The sequence below is a fragment of the Heterodontus francisci genome, chromosome 35 (genome assembly GCF_036365525.1).
Source record: "Heterodontus francisci isolate sHetFra1 chromosome 35, sHetFra1.hap1, whole genome shotgun sequence".
NCBI classification, from domain to species: Eukaryota; Metazoa; Chordata; class Chondrichthyes; order Heterodontiformes; family Heterodontidae; genus Heterodontus; species Heterodontus francisci.
This window is the reverse complement of record NC_090405.1, coordinates 26,722,284-26,745,021: the sequence shown is the minus strand read 5'-3', so window position 1 is coordinate 26,745,021 and position 22,738 is coordinate 26,722,284. Positions and strand designations below refer to the sequence as shown.

General features: G+C 44.1%; 3 non-coding genes across 3 annotated transcripts; 1 reads left to right on the top strand and 2 right to left on the bottom strand.

Annotated features, from left to right (window-relative positions):
• Nucleotides 1-2,624: 2,624 nt before the first annotated feature.
• On the bottom strand, nt 2,625-2,696 carry trnaw-cca (transfer RNA tryptophan (anticodon CCA)). The gene has a single exon. It is a non-coding gene; the product is annotated as a tRNA-Trp (tRNA).
• Nucleotides 2,697-11,832: 9,136 nt separating this feature from the next.
• trnar-ucu (transfer RNA arginine (anticodon UCU)) lies at nt 11,833-11,923 on the bottom strand. Its single transcript is given in 2 exon segments — nt 11,833-11,867; nt 11,887-11,923. It is a non-coding gene; the product is annotated as a tRNA-Arg (tRNA).
• Nucleotides 11,924-18,265: 6,342 nt separating this feature from the next.
• Nucleotides 18,266-18,338, top strand: trnaf-gaa (transfer RNA phenylalanine (anticodon GAA)). Its single transcript has one exon. It is a non-coding gene; the product is annotated as a tRNA-Phe (tRNA).
• Nucleotides 18,339-22,738: the final 4,400 nt, after the last annotated feature.

The following is a 22,738-nucleotide window of genomic DNA, read 5'->3' as shown; positions in this document are numbered from 1 at the left end:
TTTACAGAACAAATTCAGCCCCTGGGGTGGAGCCAACAGCTGCACCGTCCAATAACAGACAGGCCGGGGACACTGTCTCAGGCCTAGTGAGCTCAGTCGATGAAAGCATGAAACTCTGAATCTCAAGTTTTTGAGTTTGAGCCCACGGTGGGTGTTTTTTATTTCCTTTTTAGGCTGATTTTACAGGCGTTATCCAGCTCTGAATTCCTCGGCAGGGAGTTCAAGGAGTGTTTGAAATGAGATTCAACAGCAGTATGAGAAAGTCTCTCCTTGATTCAGGACTCTTACCTCTCTGCAGCATCTCGCTGCTGAAGATTGAACTTTTTCTCATTTCATTCTCAGCTCAGGGTCAGTGTGGATCACTGGGACTTCTGGCTGTCTCCCACTTCACAATTCATCAGTGCTGAGAAATCAATGGGGAATATTACTCACATGTTGTAATGTTTTATAAATACTTGAATGTATTTCACACTGTGTCCAACAGTGTGAATCTCCCCTGGTATATCAGCTCACCAACACTTCAACAGAACATTCACATAATGTGAGCTCTGACATCTGTTCAGATCCCATTCCCAAGACCTGGAAAGTGGGATTGGGCTGGATCGCTCTTTTTCAGCTGGCACAGACACGATTGCTAAATGGTCTCATTCTGTGCCATAAATTTTCTCCATTTTCTATGTTCTATGAAGTGAGGTGTGATTGGGAGGGGCAATTCCACCAGGGTTATATTTTCTACCAAAACAATGACACAAGGGATACTTCACTTTTTTATTCATTCATTCATGCGATGTGGGCATCGCTGGCGAGGCCAGCATTTATTGCCCATCCCTAGTTGCCCATGAGAAGGTGGTGGTGAACTGCCTTCTTGAACCGCTGCAGTCCATGTGGGGTAGGTACACACACAGTGCTGTGAGGAAGGGAGTTCCAGGATTTTGACCCAGCGACAGTGAAGGAACGGCGATATAGTTCCAAGTCAGGATGGTGTGTGGCTTGGAGGGGAACTTGCAGGTGGTGGTATCCCCTGCATTTGCTGCCCTTGCCCTTCTCGGTGGTAAAGGTCGCTGGGTTTGGAAGGTGCTGTCTAAGGAGTCTTGGTGCATTGCTGCAGTGCATCTTGTAGACGGTACACACTGCTGCCACTGTGTGCCGATGGTGGAGGGAGTGAATGTTTGTAGATGGGGTGCCAATCATGTGGGCTGCTTTGTCCTGGACGGTGTTGAGATTCTTGAGTTGGAATTGCACCCATCCAGGCAAGTGGAGAGTATTCCTTCACACTCTTGACTTGTGAATTGCAGATGGTGGACAGGCTTTGGGGAGTCAGGAGTCATGGATGAGTGAGAGGAATATATCACACTTTGGGGCTTTTGTAAGAGGATTTATTGATAAACCTGGGATTTGAGAGGAAGCTGCTTCATGGTTTACAGAACAAATTCAACCCCTGGGGTGGAGCCAACAGCTGCACTGTAATTACTCGCCTCAGGATTCCAAGCCTCTGACCTGCTCTTCTAGTCACGTTATTTGTATGGCTACCCATGGTAACCTCCATGATGTTGATGGTGGGGGATTCAGTGATTGTAATGCTATTGAATGTCAAGGGGAGATGGTTAGATTCTCTCTTGTTGGAGATGGTCATTGCCTGGCACTTGTGTGGTGCGAATGTTACTTGCCACTTATCATCCCAAGCCTGTGAGACTGAAATAGCTCAGTTGGGAGTGTGTTAGACTGAAGATCCCTGGTTCAATCTGGGGTTTTGGCAGTTTTCCTTTATTCTGCATCGCCCTTTGGTTTTGACTCTTGAGCTGCACAATTTACACTGAAATTATTTACCCAACTCTGAAGGTTGGATTGGAATAGAGAGATATCAAGGATGGGAAATATTTACATTGTCAGCTTTAGCTTATTCTCTATCTCCTTGTGTCCTTTTCCCCAGTTTTTGAATCTTTCGGGGCCGGGAGAACATTTGATTTGCTGCATATGTCCCAAACTGAAGCCTTTTCCACATCTCTGGGCGGTCAGACTTGCTCTGTCTGTTTTTGCTGCTCGTGACTATTAACGAGAACAGGCCATGAGTTCAATGTTTATCAGCAAACGGAAGATAATTGGAAAGAATTCTGTGTTACTCCAGACCAGTGACAAAGATGCAATGGATGTTATTCAAAATAAATTCCCTTTGACATTTTATGTAAACTTGTTTGCATCTAAAAGTTGGATTTTAAGTGTTACAAAAATGTGTCAAATTAATGACTGACCATGTGACAGCGCACATGGGGATCAAATCCACAGCCTTGTTGTTATCAACACTGCGTCCTAACCAACTGAACTAAGCGGCCTATAGACAGAGCCAGGTATGGGTTTGAGCCGCACGCTGGGCGGTTTGTGTTTTATTTCTCACACTGGGTGACAGAGCGATTGTACAAACAATGGACACATCACATCCCTGAAACATTGTTCTGATATAAAACAGTGTGAAATAAGAACTGAGCATGGAAATGGAACGGAACCAGAAATCAGGACTTTAATCTATTGAAGTTGATCTTGAAATTCAACCATTCACTGAACATTCCAATAGGTCGAGCTCTCTTCTGATATAAAATCCAGGAACTTGAGCTGCTGCAAAACATAACTGAGCCTGACGTGATTTGAACACACAACCTTCTGATCTGGAGTCAGACGCGCTACCGTTGCGCCACAAGCTCACAGATAAAGCAAAAGCTTCCATTCCTGGCAGATTTACTTCTTGTTCAGATTCAGTGATTGAAATTAATTCAATCCTCATCTGACCTCCGCTCTGTAAAGGCCTGCCACCCGACCTGAACCCGACGGGACCCGTGTCGGGTTCAGGTCGTGTCGGGTCGCTCTTCCGGGTCTGGCTTTCGGGCTCGGGTCAGGGCGGGCCAGGTTCGGGACGGGCTGGGTCCAGGTCGGGCTGAGTCCGTGTCGGACACACACAGTAAGTATTACATTTAACTCTGCTGGGAAGTTGAGTTTAATAAGTGTCAAAAGTTGAAAAGCCAACCTAAGCTGGGAGTCCGGGTCATCAAGGAGGGAAACTCTGAGTCTGCTCAGTGAGCAAGTGAGCATCTCTATGACGTCATTGCGCTCATGCTGCAGCTTCCTGTAGATTCGGAATCGGGAGGTAGATAAAGTGAACATTTCGGTGGTCGGGTAAGGTTCGGGTTAGTTTGGGCGTGGGAATAAATGGAGATACTCGGGCCGGGTCGGGCTCGGGTCCAATGTGGTTCTGTCGGGTTCGGGTTGGGTATTTTTTCCTGACCTGAGCAGGCCTTTACTGCTCTGTCAGTTCAGTGCCTTATTTAAAATATTACTTGGAGTTCTGTTTTACAGGGTCTCGGCTGTTTAAGTGTTTCTCAGACCCACTACTCTGATTAATCAGACATTTTGCTGTTAACTGCTGCTGCTACAATTGAAATGTAAAAAAGAATTTCCAGTGACCTGCAACCAATGGACAAATACATTTCAGAAAGTTAAAGCTCATTCACCAATCCACAAATGTGTTTTTCTGCTTATATTTATAAACAACTCCTTCTCTCCACTATGAGAACTATACAATCACTCCAGTTATTTGAAAGTTAGTATAAGATGTTCCAGTTCATCAATTTTAAAACTGCAGCAGGTATTTTCCAGAAAACTTCTCTGTTGGAACCTCAGTCCCATTTAGATTGAAAGTGGACAATTAATGTATTCACTTGTTCATTGTGGACAGGTGTCTGACTTCGAATAAATCTCATTAACTTTCAATGAGGTGGCAGTATTTCTGTGCTCCCATTTTACACAGTCTGTCCTGTTCATGCACCATGTTTTTATTCTCCTCTCCCATTCTCCACAGGATACAGATTACAAGCATCATCAATCTAGCTGTTGAAAAGCATTGGAAGAATCTGGTCACACAGGTATTGAAACATTCATTTTCTGCCATTTTACAAGTTGGTTGCTTTAAACACAGTACAATGTGCAATCATCTTGAAAAGAGATTCTCTTCAATATCCAATACAAACTGAATTACAAACCTGACAGACAAACACAGGAGAACAAGTGACTAGTGAACACAAACCTCGTGGTGCTCATTTTCAGATTTATTGCAGTCATCTTACAAAAGAAGTGAAAGAATATTCCAGTGAAATGATTTGGAAAGTAGGTGTGACTTTTGTTGGTGCCTTTCTTTGCTCTGTTGATGAAACTTTCTTGCACCTGACTCCTGTTCATGTCTCTGTTTCCTCTATTGAATGAGGAAGGAGGTATTTGATCAGAAATCAACTGGATTGTGTACCTTTGAGAGGGGATTTCTGCACCATCAGGGCTGGAAACAGGAGTGAGTGAAAGACAATGTGTGGAGTTTGATTTTGTACAGAGGGAGAGCAAATCTAACAGGACTGTGAGATATTGGCCTGGATTTTACAGCCCCAATAGCGGTGAACTCTGAGACTTTCACTGCTATTGAGGGTCTGAACAGCACTGCAACTGCTGGTACATGCACACACTAACACCAGCATCTGGAAGTTGTGGTGGTGAGAAATGTGCTTAGAAGGAGCCTCTGATCATAATCGCACCAGCCCACTCTTTAAAGTGACAGGGACCTGTAGTTCAGCAATTTGGGCTCATTGCCCACAATGTACCCTGATTTTTACCTGGGTTGGATTAAAGCCGGTACCAACAGGCTCAGGGCTGCTCGGGAAGGACTTTTCTGTTGACACAACAGCTCCACTATTCCAGGAAGACACCGGCAGCAGCAGTGGTCAACTTTCAGAGGGAGTACAGACATTTTAAATGTTGTATTTTATTTCTTAATTGTATGTAAGTTTTTAGCATGGCCTTATCAGAGTTCTTAAATTTACATCTGACTTTTTATTAACAAGATTGAAGTGCTTTTAAAAGATCTCTAAATGTATATGACTTTTTATCAAGATTTACTTGGCTTCTTTGTAAAGACTCGAGCAAGATTGAAGTGACTTTTAAAAACTACATCTTATCCTTTAAAATCCTGCTTCCATGTAGATGACATTGGAAGATGGCTTCAGAATAGCTTAGACTATCTTTCTAACAGGTACTGCAACAGCTTAAGACCTACTTTTCTGCAAAAGCTGGTGAATTACCTTCCGGGAGCGGAGAGGAGCGGAGCGGAGCAGACCTATATGGACCGATATGAGGAGAACGCCGAGAGCGGAGCCTATAAATCCAATCCGAGGATCGAGGCCCAGTCTCTTACCTTCCGGGAGTGGAGTGGAGATCTTCCAGTGTGCTGGAGTTTTGAAAAAAAAGAAGCCAACTGTGATGTCAGAGGAGAGCTGCAAGGTGATTGGTTGGTGAGTCACTGCTGTTAGTGTATTTAAATATCATAAAGAAAAGGGCAAAATTTTTTAGTTGAAAAAAAAACCTCTGCTGATAAGTTGAGTACTACTAAAGTGTTTTTTTAATTCAGTGTAGCTTATGAAGGACTTTAGATTGTAGTGGGTAGAACAAGGCCCCTAGTGTCATTAGTATTTTTTAATTAAGGGAGTAACTAATTAATCTAAGGGTAAGTCATGGCAGGAGAGCTCAGCCCCGTGATATGCTCCTCCTGCGCTATGTGGGGATTCAGGAACCCTCCCAGTCTCCATGACGACCATGTGTGCAGGAAGTGTATCCAGCTGCAGCTACTGGCTACTCGCATTATGGAGCTGGACCTGCGGGTGGTTTCACTGTGGAGCGTCCACGAAGCTGAGGACGTCATGGATAGCATGTTTAGTGAGGTGGTCGCACCGCAGGTAATGGATGCACAGGCAGAAAAGGGATGGGTGACCACCAGATGGAATAGTAGGAGCAGGCAGGTAGTGCAGGAGTCCCCTGTGGCCATCCCCCTCTCAAACAGATACACCGCTTTGGTTACTGTTGGGGGGAAGACCTCCCAGGGGAAAAGAGCAACAGCGCGGTCCGTGGCACCACGGAGGGCTCTGCTGCACCGCAGGGGAGGAAAAGGGGTGGAAGAGCTATTGTGATAGGGGATTCTATCAGAAGGGGTGCAGATAGGCGTTTCTGTGGCCGCAAACAAGACTCCAGGATGGTATGTTGCCTCCCTAATACTAGGGTCAAGGATGTTTCGGAGCAGCTGCAGGAAATTCTGAAAGGGGAGGGTGTGCAGCCAGAGATCGTGGTCCATATTGGTACGAACGACATAGGCAGGAAGAGAGATGAGGTTCTGCAAAGTGAATATAAGGAGTTAGGCAGAAGGTTAAAGAGCAGGACCTCTAGGGTTGTAATCTCAGGATTACTCCCTGTGACACGTGCTAGTGCGGGTAGGAATAGGAGGATTAGGCAAATGAATGCGTTGCTGAAGACTGGCGAAGGCGGGAGGGCTTCAGGTACTTGGATCATTGGGATCTCTTCTGGTGCAGAGGTGACCTGTACAAGAGGGACGGGTTGCATCTGAACTGGAAGGGGACCAATATCCTTGTCGGGAGATTTTATAGTAATACACGGGGGGGTTTAAACTAGTCTTGCAGCGGGGGTGGGACCCAAAGTAGTAGTCTCTCCAATGAGATAGTTGAGGCAAATGGAGAGGTTAAAGCAAGCAAGTCCAGTAGGCAGGCCAGGCAGGGGCAGGACAGGGAGCGTGGAAGGTCTGGTAGGCTAAACTGCATTTACTTTAATGCAAGTATCCTTACAGGTAAGGCAGATGAACTCAGAGCATGGATCGGTACATGGGATTGTGATATTGTAGCTATTACGGAAACGTGGTTGAGGGATGGGCAGGACTGGCAGCTCAATGTTCCACGGTACCGATCCTTCCGGCGTGACAGAGGTGGAGGTAAGAGAGGAGGGGGAGTTGCACTATTGATTAGGGAGGACATCACGGCAGTACTTAGAGAGGATATCCCGGGGTGAATGTCCAGTGAGGCCATACTGGTAGAACTTAGAAATAATAAAAGGGTGATCCCTTTGATGGGATTATACTATAGGCCCCCCAATAGTCAGAGGGAAGTGGAGGGGCATATATGTAGGGAAATCACATATAAGTATAGGAATTATCGGGTTGTAATCGTAGGTGATTTTAACTTCCCTAATATTGACTGGGACTGCCTTAGTGCTAAGGGATCAGATGAGGAAGAATTTGTTAAGTGAATCCAGGATAGTTTTCTGAAGCAGTACGTGGATGGCCCGACTAGAGAAGGGGCTACACTCGACCTCCTCTGAGGAAATGAGGATGGGCAGGTGGTTGATGTGTCAGTGGGGGAGCACTTTGGGACCAGTGACCATAGCTCTATTAGCTTCAAGATAGTTATGAAAAAGAATAGGACTGGTCCTCAGGTTGAAGTCCTAAATTGGGGGAAGGCTAATTTCCATGGCATCAGACAGGAACTCTCAAAAGTTGAAATGGGACAGGCTGTTTACAGGTAAAGGGACGTCTGGCAAGTGGGAGGCTTTTAAAAGTGAGATAGGAAGAGTTCAGGGCCAGCATGTTCCTGTTAGATGGAAGGGCAAGGCTGGCAAGTTTAGGGAACCTCGGTTGACGAGGGATATTGAGGGTCTGGTCAGGACAAAGAAGGAGGCATACGTCAGGTATAGGCAGCTGGGATCGAGCGAGTCCCTCGAGAAGTATAGGGGATGTAGGAGTATACTTAAGAAGGAAATTAGGAGGGCGAAAAGGGGCCATGAGATTTCCCTGGCAGATAAGATAAAGGAGAATCCTAAAAGATTCTATAAGTATATTAAGAGTAAAAGGGTAGCTAGGGAGAGAGTAGGTCCCCTTAAGGATCAGTGTGGCAATCTATGTGTGAAGCCACGCGAAATGGGCGAGGTCTTAAATGAATATTTCTCGTCTGTATTTACCGTGGAGAAGGTCATGGAAGCTAGTGAGTTCAAGGGAGGGAACAGCGATATCCTGCAGCATATCAACATTACAAAGGAGGAGGTGTTGGAGGTTTTGAAGCGCATTAAGGTGGATAAATCCCCAGCGCCTGATCAGATGTATCCTAGGATGCTATGGGAAGCAAGGGAGGAGATTTCTGGGGCGCTGGCAGAGATTTTTGTATCATCGTTAGCCACGGGTGAGGTACCGGAAGACTGGAGGATAGCTAATTTGTTAATTAATAAATTAAATAACAAATCATGTCGCCTCTTTCTCTTCTAAACTCTGGCGGAGACAAGCCTAGCTTGTCCAATCTTTCCTCGTAAGACAGCCCAGCCATTCCATGTATTAGTCTCGTAAACTTTCTCTGTACTACCTCCAATGTATTTACATCCTTCCGCAAATAAGGAGACCAGTACTGTACTCAGTACTGCAGAAGAGGTCTCACCAATGTCCTGTATAGCTGAAGCATAACCTCCCTACGATTGTATTCAATTCCCATGGTGATAAATGATAACATTCTATTAGCTTTCCTAATTACGTGCTGGACCTGCATACTAACCTTTTGCAATTCATGCCCTCGGACACCCAGATCCCTCTGCATCTCAGAGCTCTGCAATCTCTCACCATTTAGATAATGTGCTTTTTTATTCTTCCTGCCATAGTGGACAATTTCCGACTTTCCCACATTATACTCCATTTGCCAGGTCTTTGCCCAATCACTTAACCTATCTATATCCCTTTGTAGCCCCTTTATGTCCTCTTCACAACCTACTTTCCTACCTATCATTGTGATCAGCAAATTTAGCAACAATACCTTCAGTCCCTTCATCTAAGTCATTTATATAAATTGTAAAAAGTTGAGGCCCCAGCACAGATCCCTGTGGCACACCACTCGTTACTTCTTGCCAACCAGAAAATGACCCATTTATGCTGACTCTCTGTTTCCTGTCAGCTAGCCAATCTTCGATCCATGCCAATATGTTACCCCCGACACCATGAGCTTTTATTTTCTGCAATAACCTTTGATATGGCACCTTATCCTTCTGGAAATCGAAATACAATACATCCACTGGTTCCCCTTTATCCACAGCACATGTAACTCCCTCAAAGAACTCCAATAAATTGGTTAAACATGATTTCCCTTTCAAAAAACCATGTTGACTCTGCCTGATTACCTTAATTTTTTCTAAATGCCCTGCTATAACATCCTCTGTAATAGCTCCAAACATTTTCCCTAAGACAAATGTTAAGTTAACTGGCCTGTCGTTTCCTGCTTTCTGTCTCCCTCCCTTTTTGAATAAATGAGTTACATTCACTCTTTTCCAATCTAACGGAACCTTCCCGAATCTAGGGAATTTTGGAATATTAAAACCAGCGCATCAACTATCTCACTAGCCAATTCAGGACCTGGCGACTTGACAACCCGCTGCTCCAACAATTTGTTTAGTACCACTTCCCTGGTGATTGTAATTTTCTTGAGTTCCTCCATCCCTTCAATTTCCTGATATACGGCTGATACTGGGATGTTATTTGTATACTCAATAGTGAAGACCGATGCAAAGTATCTGTTCAATTCATCTGCCATCTCTTAATTATCCATTATTAATTCCCCAGACACACTTTCTATTGGACCAACAGTCGCTTTGTTAACTCTTTTCTTTTTAAAATATCTATCGAAACTCTTACTAGTTGTCTTGAAATTCCTTGCGAGCTTTCTCTCATACTCTAATTTTACCTTCCTTATCAATCTATTAGTCTTTCTTTGCTGTTTTTTTTATATTCTGTCCAATCTTCTGACCTGCCTCCCACCTTTGCACAATTATAGGCTTTTTCTTTAAGTTTGATAGTATCTTTAACTGTTTTCGTGAACCATGGATGGTGAGTCCCACCTTTGGAACTTTTCTTTCTCGTTGAAATGTAACTATTCTGTGTATTCTGAAATATCCCCTTAAATGTCTGCCACTGCATCTCTATTGACTTATCCCTTAACCTAATTTGCCAGTTCACTTTAGCTAGCTCTGCTTTCATGACCTTATAATTGCCCTTATTTAAATTTAAAATACTAGTCTGGGACCCACTCTCCTCTCCCTCAAACTGAATGTAAAATTCAATCATATTATAATCGCTACTACCTAGGGGCACCTTAACTATGAGGTCATTAATTAATCCTATCTCGTTGCACAATGCCAGGTCTAGTATAGCCTGCTCTCTGGTTGGCTCCAGAACGTATTGTTCCAAGAAATTATCCCCAAAACATTCTATGTACTCCTCATCTAGGCTACCTCTGCCCATCTGAATTTTCCAGTCTATCTGTAGATTAAAATCCCCCATAATTATCACAGTACCTTTCTGACAAGCTGCCATTATTTCTTCCTTTATATCCCATCCGACAGTGTGGTTAATGTTAGGTGGCCTGTACACCACTCCCACAAGTGACTTCTTGCCTTTATGATTTCTCATTTGTACCCAAACTGCTTCTGCATCCTGATCTCCAGAACTCAGGTCATCCCTCTCTATTACGCTAATACCATCATTAATTAACAGAGCTACCCCGCCACCTTTTCCTAGCTTCCTGTCCTTCCAAAATGCCATGTCACCTCCAATATTCACATCCCAATCTATGTCGCCCTGCAGCCATGTCTCTGTAATGACTATCAGATCGTACTTATTTATTCTATTTGTGCTCTCAGTTCATCTGTTTTGTTTCGAATGCTCCATGCATTCAGATACAGAGCATTTAGTTTTGTCCTTTTATTATTTTTGTCACCTCTAGCCTTATCTGTCGATTTACTCTTAGATTTGTACATTCTGTCCCTTCCTGTCACAGTCTGTTTATCATTTCCCATATTTATACCTTTCTCTCTTGCCTTGTCTCTCCTCCTTGATTCACCATATCTTCCCAAATTTGATCCCTTGCCCCCACTATTCAGTTTAAAACCGTCTCTACTTCCCTCGTTATGTGGCTCGCTAGAACACCGGCACCGGCACGGTTCAGGTGTAGACCGTCCCAACGGTACAGCCACCTCTTTCCCCAGTACTGGTGCCAATATCCCACGAACCAGAACCCACTACTACCACACCAGTCTTTCAGCCGAATATTACTTTCTCTAATCTTATTTGTCCTATGCCAATTTGCACGTGGCTCAGATAATAATCCAGAGATGATTAACTTTGAGGTTCTGCTTCTTAATTTGGTGCCGAGTTCCTCATACTGACGATGCAGAACCTCTATCCTTGTCCTGCCTATGTCGTTGGTACCGACATGGACCATGACGACTGGATCCTCCCCCTCCCATTGTATGTTTCGCTCCAGCCCTGAGCAGATGTCCTGAATCCTGGCACCGGCAGGCAACACAGCCGTCTGGACTCTTGCTCTTTGCTGCAGAGAACAGAGTCAATCCACCTTACTATACTGTCCCCTACTACCACTACATTCCTTTTTTCTCCCTCTTTGAGCCGCAAACACTTACTGCAGACGTGTTTGCCCTGGATCACACTGGCATCCAGGAGCTCCCACATGCTGCAGCTGTGACACATCACCTGTCCGGTCATCCTTAACGTGTTTCAATTAACTACTTAAATATTTTATTCAATTATTCATTTTATTGCATATTTTATTAAACTTACCACTAGTTTGTTTACTATTTTAAACGTGAGGACTAAAATGGACCTTAATCACTTACCAGATGCGCATCAAGCAGGTCGGTTCTTCCAAACCAATCAACTACCTGCTTGCCTGTGATGTCACAGCTTACCAGATCCTCACCAAACAGCTCCTTCCACTGCACCGAAGAAAGAACCAAATCCTGTAAACTCACCCCAGCGGCTCTCTGTTTCCCTGCTCTCACTCTCCATAGTGACGTCACTCCTCGATTTTTTTTCCCCTGCTCTGCTCTTCTCTCTCTCGCTCTGTCTCCGAGTCTGTGCTTTTGGCGCATTTCTTCATTTGTTGTTCCGTTGTGCTCCTCTGTTTCTGGTCCAAAATCTGACTCTGGTGGGACTTGAACCCACAACTTTTGAACATCTTCTTAGTCATCATTTAGAAGTCCAACACGCTATCCATTGCGCCACAGAGCCTCACACATTTTTATTAACATCACTAAGGCCTTTGATCTTGTCAGCAGAGACGGCCTCTTCAAACTGCGATGGAACATAGGCTGCCCTCCTGACCTCTTGGGCATCATCTCTTCTTTCCACGAGAACATGCACAGTTCCATCAGTTACAATGGAGCAACATCAGACGCTTTCAAGATCAGCAGTGGGGTAAAGCAGGGCTGCACGCTGGCGCCAGCTCTCTTAGGAACAGAGGAACATAGGAGTAGGCCATTCAGCCCATCGAGCCTGCTCTGCCATTCAGTTCGATCATCGCTGATCACCTACCTCAAAGCCCCTTTCCCATGCTATCCCCATATCCCTTGATGTCATGAGTATCAAGATTTCTATCAATTTCTGTCTTGAACATGCTCAATGATTGAGCTGCCACAGCCCTCTGGGGCACAGTATTCCAATGATTCACCACCGTCTGAGTGAAGAAATTCCACCCATCTCAGTTTTAAATGGCCTACTCCTTATTCTGAGACGATGTCCTTTGGTTTTAGACTCACCAACCAGGGCAAACATCCTGTCTACATCCACACTGTCACGCCCTGTAAGAATTTTGTCAGTTTCAATCAGATCACCTCTCATTCTTCGAAACTTTAAGGAATACAGGCCCAGTTTCCTCATAAGACAATCCCACCATCCCAGGGATTAGTCTGGTGACATAAAAACAAGAAATGCTGGAACCACTCAGCAGGTCTGGCAGCATCTGTGAATAGAGAAGCAGAGTTAACGTTTCAGGTCAGTGACCCTTCTTCGGAACTGACATATATTAGAAAAGTCACAGGTTATAAGCAAGTGAGGTGGGGGTGGGGCAAGAGATAACAAAGGGGAAGGTGTAGATTGGACCAGGCCACATAGCTGACCAAAAGGTCATGCAGCAAAGGCAAACAATATGTTAATGGTGTGTTGAAAGACAAAGCATTAGTACAGATTAGGTGTTAACGGACTGAATATTGAACAGCAGCAAGTACAAACCTGAAAAAAAACAGTAGGTAAGCAAACTGAACAAACTGAGATGAAATGAAATAAATGCAAAAAAAATTAGTCTGTTGACCCTCTGTTTCACTCCCTCTTTGGCAAGTATTTCCTTCATAAGATGAGGAGACTAAACTGTACACAATACTCCAGTGCGGATTCACCAAGGCTCTATACAATTGCAACAAGACATCTTTACTCCTGTACTCATGACCCCTCGTGTGGGTACAACATACCATTTGCCTTCCTAATTGATTGCTGCACCTGCACAAGAGCTTTTAGTGTCTCAGGAACAAGGACACCCAGGTCCCTTTGGACATCGACACTTCCCAACCTCTCACCATTTAAGAAATACTCTGTCTTTCTGTTTATTCCACCAAAGTGGATAACTTCACACTTATTCACATTATATTCCATGTTCTTGCCCATTCACTGAGCCGCTCCAGGTCCCCTGGAAGCCTCTCTGCATCCTCCTCACAACTCACACTTCACCGAGCTTTGTGTCATCTGCAAACTTGGAAATATTACATTTAATCCCCACATCCAAATCATTTATATAGGTTGTTAACAGCTGTGGCTCCAACACTGATCCTTGCAGTACCCCAATAGTAACAGCCTGCCATCCTGAGGAGGACCCGTTATTCCTGCTCTCTGTTTTCGGTCTGTTAACCAATTCTCAATCCATATCAGTATATTATCCCCAAGCCTATGTGCTCTAATTTTGTTTATTCACCTCCTGTGTGGGACCTTACCAAAGGAAAATGCAAATACCACACATCCACTGGTTCTCCTTTATCTGTTCTATAGGTAACATCCTCAAAAACTCAAGAGGTTTTTCAAACCTGTTTTCCTTTTCATAAATCTATGTTGACTCTGCCCAATCATGTCATTATTTTCTCACTGTCTAGTTATCACATCCTTTATAATTGGCATATTCTTCTCCATGCTGCTATTGTACACTTTCAATGACTCAGATGGGGGTGTTCACCTGCACATCAGAGCTGACGACAAGCTGTTCAACTTGGCAAGACTGTGCGCCAAGACCAAAGTGGGGAAATTCCTAGTCTGTGAGTTGCTGTTTGCTGATGATGCTGTGCTGACATCCCATAATGAAGTTCAGTCACAGCAGCTTGTAGATCGGTTCTCCCTGGCCTGCAAAGAGTTTGGACTGACGATCAGCATCAGGAAGATGAAAGTTATGGGCCAGGACGTAGAGACACAACTTTCCATCAACATCGACAACCTCACTTTGGAGGTTGTCAACAGCTTCACATACCTTCAATCAACAATCACCAGCAATCTGTCCCTTGATACTGAAATCAGCACCAGGATTGCCAATGCTGCAGCTGTCATGTCAAAGTTGAGAAGACAAGTGTGAACCGACAGCAAACTGACCGAAAATACAAAGCTCCACGTGTACCAGGCTTGTGTTCTCAGCACCCTCCTTTAGAGTAGAGAAGCATCAACAACTTATACAAGCCAAAAAAAGCGGCTGAACAGCTTCCACCTCCACTGCCTCAGATGGATACTGGGCATCTCCTGGCAGGACAGAGTGCCGAATGCGGAAGTACACCAGCGTGCAGGGATCCGCAGCATGTTTGCCCTCTTGAGTCAGCGGTGACTCTGTTGACTGGGCCAAATGGATGACGGTCACATTGCCAAATACATGCTCTATGGTGAGCTTGCTATAAGCACAAGACCAACAGGTCAGGGAAAAAATCAAGTCCTTTGGAGAGGTTTGAGTTAATTCAGGAGAGTGGGCATGGATTTATCAATGGGAGTTCATGCTTGACGAATCTAACTGCATTTGTTGATAAACTATCTGAGAATGCTGATGAAGGGAATGCAGTGGATGTTGTTTATATGGATGTTACGAAAGCATTTTATAAAGTACCACATAAAAGGGTGGTTAACAAAATTGGGGTTCATGGATTAGGAGGGTCAGTGTCCATTTGGATAGTAAATTGTTTTAAAGACTGAAAACAGCGAGTCATATTAAATGGTTCTTGGTCAGACCGGAGGATAGTCGACAGTGGTGTTCCCCAAGGGTCAGTGCCAGAACCACTGCTTTTTTTGCTCAAGGTAAGTGACTTGGATCTTGGAATACATAGTAGAATCTCAAAATATGCCGATGACACCAAACTTGGAGGAGTGGCAAACAGTGAGGATGATATGAACTGCCTGCAACAGGACAGTGATAGGCTAGCAGAATGGGCAGACAGGTGGCAGATGGAATTTAATAGTGACAAGTGTGAGGTGATGTATTTTGGCATAAGGAATAGGGAGAGGCAATATATACTTAATGGCACAGTTCTAAAGAGTGCGCTGGAATAGAGGGACTTGGGGTTCATGTGCATCGATCTTTGAAGGTGGCAAGACATATTGCGAGAGTGGTTCGCAAAGCATATGGGATCTTGGGCTTTATAAATAGAGGCATTGAGTACAAAAGCAGGGAAGTTATGCTGAACCATTATAAAACTCTGGTTAGGCCCCAATTGGAGTGTTGCTTCCAGTTCTGCTCAGCAGACTTTAGAAAGAATGTGAGGGTCCTTGAGAGGATGCAGAGGCGATTTACCAGAATGGATCCAGGGATGGGAGATTTTAGCTACAAGGTTAGGTTGGAAAAGCTAGGATTATTCTGCCTATATCAAAGGAGATTGAGTGGAGAATTGATAGAGGTGTATAACACCTCTAGAGAACAGGCCATCCGAGACTGGGTATTGTGTAATGAGAAAGGATTAGTTAACAATCTTGTTGTGTGGGGTCCCTTGGGGAAGTGCGCCCATAATATGATAAAATTCTTCATTAAGATGGAGAGTGAGAGAGTTGATTCCGAGACTCGGGTCCTGAATCTAAACAAAGGAAACTATGAAGGTATGAGGCGGGAGTTGGCGATGATAGATTGGGGAACGTTACTTAAAGGGTTGACAGTGGATAGGCAATGGCTAGCATTTAAAGAGCTCATGGATGAATTACAACAACTGTTCATTCCTGTCTGTGCAAAAGTAAAACAGGAAGGGTGGCTCAACTGTGGCTTACAAAAGAAATTAAGGAAAGTATTAGATCCAAGGAGGAGAAATATAAAATGGTCAGAACAAGCAGCAAACCTGAAGATTGTGAGCAGTTTGGAATTTAGCAGAGGAGGACAAAAGGATTGATTAAGAAGGGGGAAATAGAGTATGAGAGTAAGCTAGCAGAGAACATAAAAACTGACTGTAAAAGCTTCTATAGATATGTGTAGAGAAAAAGATTAGTGAAGACAAATGTGGGTCCCTTACAGTCAGAAACGGGGGAATTTATAATGGGGAACAAAGAAATGGCAGACCAATTAAATACATACTTTGGTTCTGTCTTCACAAAGGACGATACAAATTACCTCCCAGAAATGTTGGGGAACATAGGGTCTAATGAGAAGGAGGAAGTGTATGAAATCTGTATTAGTAGGGAATGTTTGGGAAATTGATGGGATTGAAGGCCGATAAATCCCCAAGGACTGATAATCTACATCCCAGAGTACTTAAGGAGGTGGCCCTTGAAATAGCAGATGCATTTCTGGTCTTTTTTCAAAATTCTGTAGACTCTGGAACAGTTCCAATGGATTGGACGGTAGTTAATGTAACTCCACTATTTAAAAAAAGAGGCAGAAGGAAAACAGCGAATTATATACCGGTTAGCCTGACATCAGTCGTGGGGAAAATGCTGGAGTCCATTATAAAAGATGTAATAGCAGAGTGCAATAATAACTCGTCTCCACTCCGAGTATTTCTAAATCCCACACATTCACTATAATGTGAACAATTATTTCCTGTTGTGTCTCTCTCAGATTTGTAAACTTCACTGTATTGGAGTGAGGTGACATCTACTGGCGGGAAGCAAGAACTGCAATCAAGCAGCAGAAACTCCACAGTCTGTCAGGGTTAAAGAAACATTGCAATGTGAGGATACAGCGAAGTGGTTTGATTGGGTAGATGGAGACATGATTCCACTTGTGGTGGTGTCTGAAGCAAAGGCCAGAAATACAAAATTGTCATTAATAAAAGAAATGAGGAATTCATGAAAAATGTAGTAACGTAGTGAATGGTTAGAATGTGAATAGAATAGAAAGTGAGATTGGATGGACAGAAGCAGTCTGAAAGGATGGCTGAAACAAAAGGTGAGTGCCCTGAAACGTTAACTGTGTTTCTCTCAGCACAGATGCTGCCAGAGCTGCTGAACATTTCCAGCACTTTCTGTTTTTATTTCAGCATTTGCAGGATGTTGCTTTGATCTGAAAAAAAAATGGATGATTGGCTGGGGGGTTCCAGTGAAATTCCACAGCAGCGAAAGAAACCTGACCTGTCAGTGGCTCGTTGGTCTAGGGGTATGATTCTCGCTTAGGGAATGTGGTTGATTAACATGTAAGAAATCCAAGTTTCTAATCCCAGATGAGCCCTGGCCTGCTGGCATTTGTAGATTAAGGTTATCTATTGGTTTCAGCCTTGCAGAAGGTGGAATTGACTTCCATTCGGAGCTGGCTTGAGGACCAGACAACTGGATTCAAAGAGCTTGTCGACAAAATTGTAATTAACTAAATGTACAGATAGCCAAGTGGGAATATAAAGTTGTTGCAGTAATTGAGACCTGACTCCAAAAACAACAGGACTGGGTTCTGGAATGGAATGGAATTCTTCAGTGTTTCTGTTGTTTGGCTTGCATTGACTCATCGATTTTCTTGTTTTTCACTTTGTCGATGTCTTTGAATAATTGTGGATCCTTCTTCAGGGTGTCTTCTTTCACCAGGTAGTTCTGACCTCTGATGATGTTGATCGTAATCAGCTTCAATTCGCTGATAGTTCTGGAACTGAGCAGATTTCCTTTGCTTGAGTCTACAACATGGAACTCAGTCTGACATGTGGACCCATGGGAGGATTTGAATGCCATCCCTGCGTTGGAGTTGCATCCATCCAATAAGAGACCGAGTAGAAGTGATAGTTCTGTCAGTCGAATATGAGACTTTTAATGGCAGGGTTGTGAGTTTGAGTGCCATTCTGTTTTTCCCTTTTTTAAGGCTTCATGAGCAGAGAGTACAGGGAGTGTTTGAAATGAGCAAGTCTCGCTTTGATTCAGGACTCTTACCTCTCAGCAGCATCTCACTATGAAAGATTGAATTTGATCTCATTTCATTCTCAGCTCGGGGTCTGTGCGGCTCAGTGGCACTTCTGGCTGTCTCCCGCTTCACAATCCATCAGTACTGAGAAAGCAATGGGGAATATTACTCACATGTTGTGTTCTTTAATTTTTTGGAAAACTTGAATGTATGTATTTTCTTCCAAAACAAGGACACCAAGCCACTGTTAATGTAGGGCTGAAATAGCTCAGTTGGGAGAGCGTTAGACTGAAGATCTAAAGGTCCCTGGTTCAATTCCGGGTTTCAGCAATTTCGCTTCCTTATGCGTCCCTTGCCTTGGTTCTGATTTTCCAGTTGCACAATTTACTTTGAAATTATTTACCAAGCACCAGTGGATTGAATTTGAGAAACAACACAGAGTCATTTCCAATATAGAAGGTGGTCATTTGGCCTATCACGTCCATGCTGGCTCTCCCCGGAGCAATCTAGTCAGTTCCACTCACCAGCTCGATCCCTTTCCTCCTGCAAGTTTCTTTCCTTCAAGTATCCATCCAATTTCCTTTTCAAATCATTGATTGTCTCTGCTTCCACCACACTCGTGGGCCAAGACATTACCACCCACAACATAAAAAATTCCACCTCATCAAGGATGGGAAATACTTACATCTTCTATATTTGCTTATTCTCTATTTCTATGAGAATAGACTGGCAGTCAACATGAAAGGAAACCCAAAAATCTTCGAGCAGCATGAAAATGATAAGTGGGTAGTAAGAGGTTGAGTCGGGCCTATTAGGGACAAAAAGGATAATATAAGCTTAGAGGTGCAGGGCAATGTTAATCTACTTAATGAGTACTTTGCATCAGTGATCACTGAGGAAGTGGAATTTGACAAAATATCACATGAAGTGAAGAAAGTAGAGGCAATGGAGAGAGTACAAATTAGGAGAGGGAGGTACTAAAAAGGCTGGCTGTGCTTAGGGAAGATAAATCACCTGGTCCGGATGGCTCACATCCCAGGTTGCGAAAGGAAATGCGGATGCAGATAACAGAAGGGCTTGCTATAATCTTCCAATCTTCCCTGGATACGGGGGAGGTGCCAGAGGATTAAACAGTGGCAAATGCGACACCCTTATTCAAGAAAGGGTGTAAGGACAGTCCGGGTAACTACAGGCTAGTTAGATTAACAGCAGCGGTGGGTAAGGTTTTAGAAAGAATTATCAGGGTAAAAAATCAACAGTCACTTGGAGAGGTTCGAGTTAATTAAGGAGAGTGAGCATGGATTTATAAATGGGAGTTCATGCTTGACTAATCTAACTGCATTTTTTGATGAACTAACAGAGCATCTTGATGAAGGGAATGCAGTGGATGTTGTTTATATGGATTTTAAGGAAGCGTTTGACAAGGTACCACATAAAAGGGCGGTTAACAAAATTGAGGTTCGTGGTATAGGAGGGTCAGTGTCCAATTGGATAGAAAATTTGTTTAAGGACAGAAAACAGCGAGTCTTATTAAATGGTTCTTTGTCAGACTGGAGGATAGTCGACAGTGGTGTTCCCCAAGGGTCAGTGCTAGAACCACTGCTTTTTTTGCTCGAGGTAAGTGACTTGGATCTTGGAATACAGAGTAGAATCTCAAAATATGCCGATGACACCAAACCTGGAGGAGCGGCAAACAGTGAAGATGATGTGAACTGCCTGCAACAGGACAGTGATTGGCTAGCAGAATGGGCAGACAGGTGGCAGATGGAATTTAATAGTGACAAGTGTGAGGTGATGTATTTTGGCATAAGGAATAGGGAGAGGCAATATTTACTTAATGGCACAGTTCTAAAGAGTGTGTTGGAATAGAGGAACTTGGGGTTCATGTGCATCAATCTTTGAAGGTGGCAAGACATATTGCGAGAGTGGTTCGCAAAGCAAATGGGATCTTGGGCTTTATAAATAGAGGCATTGAGTACAAAAGCAGGGAAGTGGTAGGGGAATTGAGGGGATGTGGTAGGAATATGGGATTAATGTAGGATTAGTATAAATGGGTGGTTGATGGTCGGTACAGACTCGGTGGGCTGGAAGGACCTGTTTCAGTACTATATCTCTAAATAAATAAATAAGAAGGCTGAGGCAGTAAACCTGGACAGTAAATCCGGAGTGGAGTCCTGGAGGCGGTTACCTGTTACTTATCAGGCAGTTTTCCAGCGACTCCTACAGCAGAGCTGGTACCAAACAGTACTGGTTTTTCCTTTCCTTTGGACAATACGAGCAATGCTGAGAGGGGGTCCTGATGCTCAGGGTCTCCATACTATTTGCCCAGGCCTGTGCCCTAGAGAGGACACTCCAGCTTCGTGGTTAAACATTGGCACAACCCGGGAATAAACAGTTACTGATTATAAGCTCTCATTCAATTGGTGTAGAGTATGAGCGCCAGGGGTTACTTCGGACAGTGGGAGAGCTCTTAGTGTCTCATTGGATAGCTACCATTCACTCCAAGCTGGGCAGCCCCCAGTCAGTTAGGTGCTGTGAAGCCACGACCTGCTTGCTTCAATGGGTGCTTGGAGCTTAGAGAGTCATCTCTCAACAGGCGCATTGATAATATATGCACCAAGAAAAACAAACTCAACAAAGAAGACACCAGTCCTTCGCATCACAAGCTGGAATGTAAGGACCATGTGTCCTGGCCTTACCCACAACCTTCTGCAGGTTGATGACACACACAAGACAGCTGTGATCGACAAGGAACTCACAAGGCTCAATGTGGACATTGCTGTGCTGCAAGAAACTAGACTCGTTCAAAGTGGATCCCTCAAAGAGAAACACTACACCTTCTTCTGGCAGGGGAAAGCCCAAGAGGCAACTCGTGAGCATGGAGTGGGTTTCACAGTAAAATACACGCCACTTGAGATGAGTGAACCACCCACAGTAGGCTCAGAGAGACTTCTTACTCTTCACTTGTCAATAAGCGTGGGCCCAGTTAATCTCATGTGCATCTATGTCCCGACACTCACCTCCACCCCAGATGTCAAGGATCAATTCTATGTGACACTTGACACTGCCATCAGAAGAATTCCCAGCACTGAGGGACTGTACCTTCTAGGAGACTTCAACACAAGCTTGGATACTGACTACACAGCTTTGCCAATGTGCATAGAGCACCAGGGGATTGGCAAGATGAACGAAAATGGACAGAGGTTGCAGGAGCTATGCTGTCACCATGGATTCTGTGTGATGAACAGCTACTTCCAGGTCAAGCTGTGCTAGAAGGTGTCCTGGAGACATCCGAGATCATGCCATTGGCACCAGCTAGACCTTATCATCACCAGACATACCACCCTCAGCAGTGTCCTCATCACTCGCAGCTATCACAGTGCTGACTGTGACACTGATCACTCCCCGGTGTGTAACAAGGTTAAGCTTCAGACAAGGAAGCTTCATCCATCCATGAAGAAAGGTCGTCTTCTGATCAACACTTGCCGAACCACTGATCCAGAAAGGACCCAGGAGTTCATCAACATCCTCGATCAGGCTCTTTCAGACAACAATGCTCAAGGTCTCAGTGCGGTGTCAAAGTGGAATCATCTGCACACCACCATCTATAACTCTGCACTCACTGTGTATGGGAAAAGAGATGGGAGGAATGCTGACTGGTTTGAGGCTTATTGGACTGAAATGGAGTCAGTTACTGCAACTAAGAGGAGCGCTCTCATGAACTACAAACAAGTCCCCAGCAAACAACATCTAGATGCTCTCAGAGCAGCCAGAAACAAGTCTCTGCAGACTGCTCAGCACTGCACCAATCAATACTGGTTAAAACTCTGCTGCTGAATCCGGGTTTGCTAGAGGGATGTATGAAGGAATTAAGAAAGCAATGGACCCAGTAGTAACTAAATCAGCACCTTTTGAAGACAAAGACATGGGTGATCATCACTGAACCGAACAAGCAGATGGAAAGGTGAGTGGAGCATTACCTTGAACTCTACATAACGGAGAACATTGTCACTGAAGTAGCTCTCAGTGCCATTCAAGACTTCCCTGTCATGGAGGAACTGGACAGTGAGCCCTCCATAGTCCAGCTCAACAAGGGCTCAAAACATGCGTGAAGCAAACATTGTCACCTTGTACAAAATTAAGGGGGATCGCAGTTACTGCAGCAATTATCGGAGCCAGCTACTCAGTTCCACTCACCTGCTCGATCCCTTTCCTCCTGCAAGTTCCTTTGCTTCAGGTATCCATCCAATTTCCTTTTCAAATCATTGATTGTCTCTACTTCCACCACACTCGTGGGTCAGGTCATTACCACTCACGGCATAAAAATATTCCACCACACCCAAGGATGGGAAATATTTATATCTTCTCTATTTAGCTTATTCTCTATCTCTACGAGAATAGAATGGCAGTCAACATGAAAGGGAACCCAAAAATCTTCGAGCAGTATATAAATAATAAGCAGGTAGTAAGCGGTGAAGTGGGCCCCATTAGGGACAAAGAGGGTAATATATACTTAGAACTGCAGGGCAATGTTAATCTAGTCAATGAGTACCTTGTATCAATGATCACTAAGGAAGTGGAATTTGACAAAATATCAGTAGAAGTGGAGAGTGTAGAGGCAATGGAGAGGGTACAAATTGAGAGAGGGAGGTACTGAAAAGGCTGGTTATGCTTCAGGAAGATAAATTACCTGGTCCGGATGGCTTTCATCCCAGATTGCGAAAGGAAAT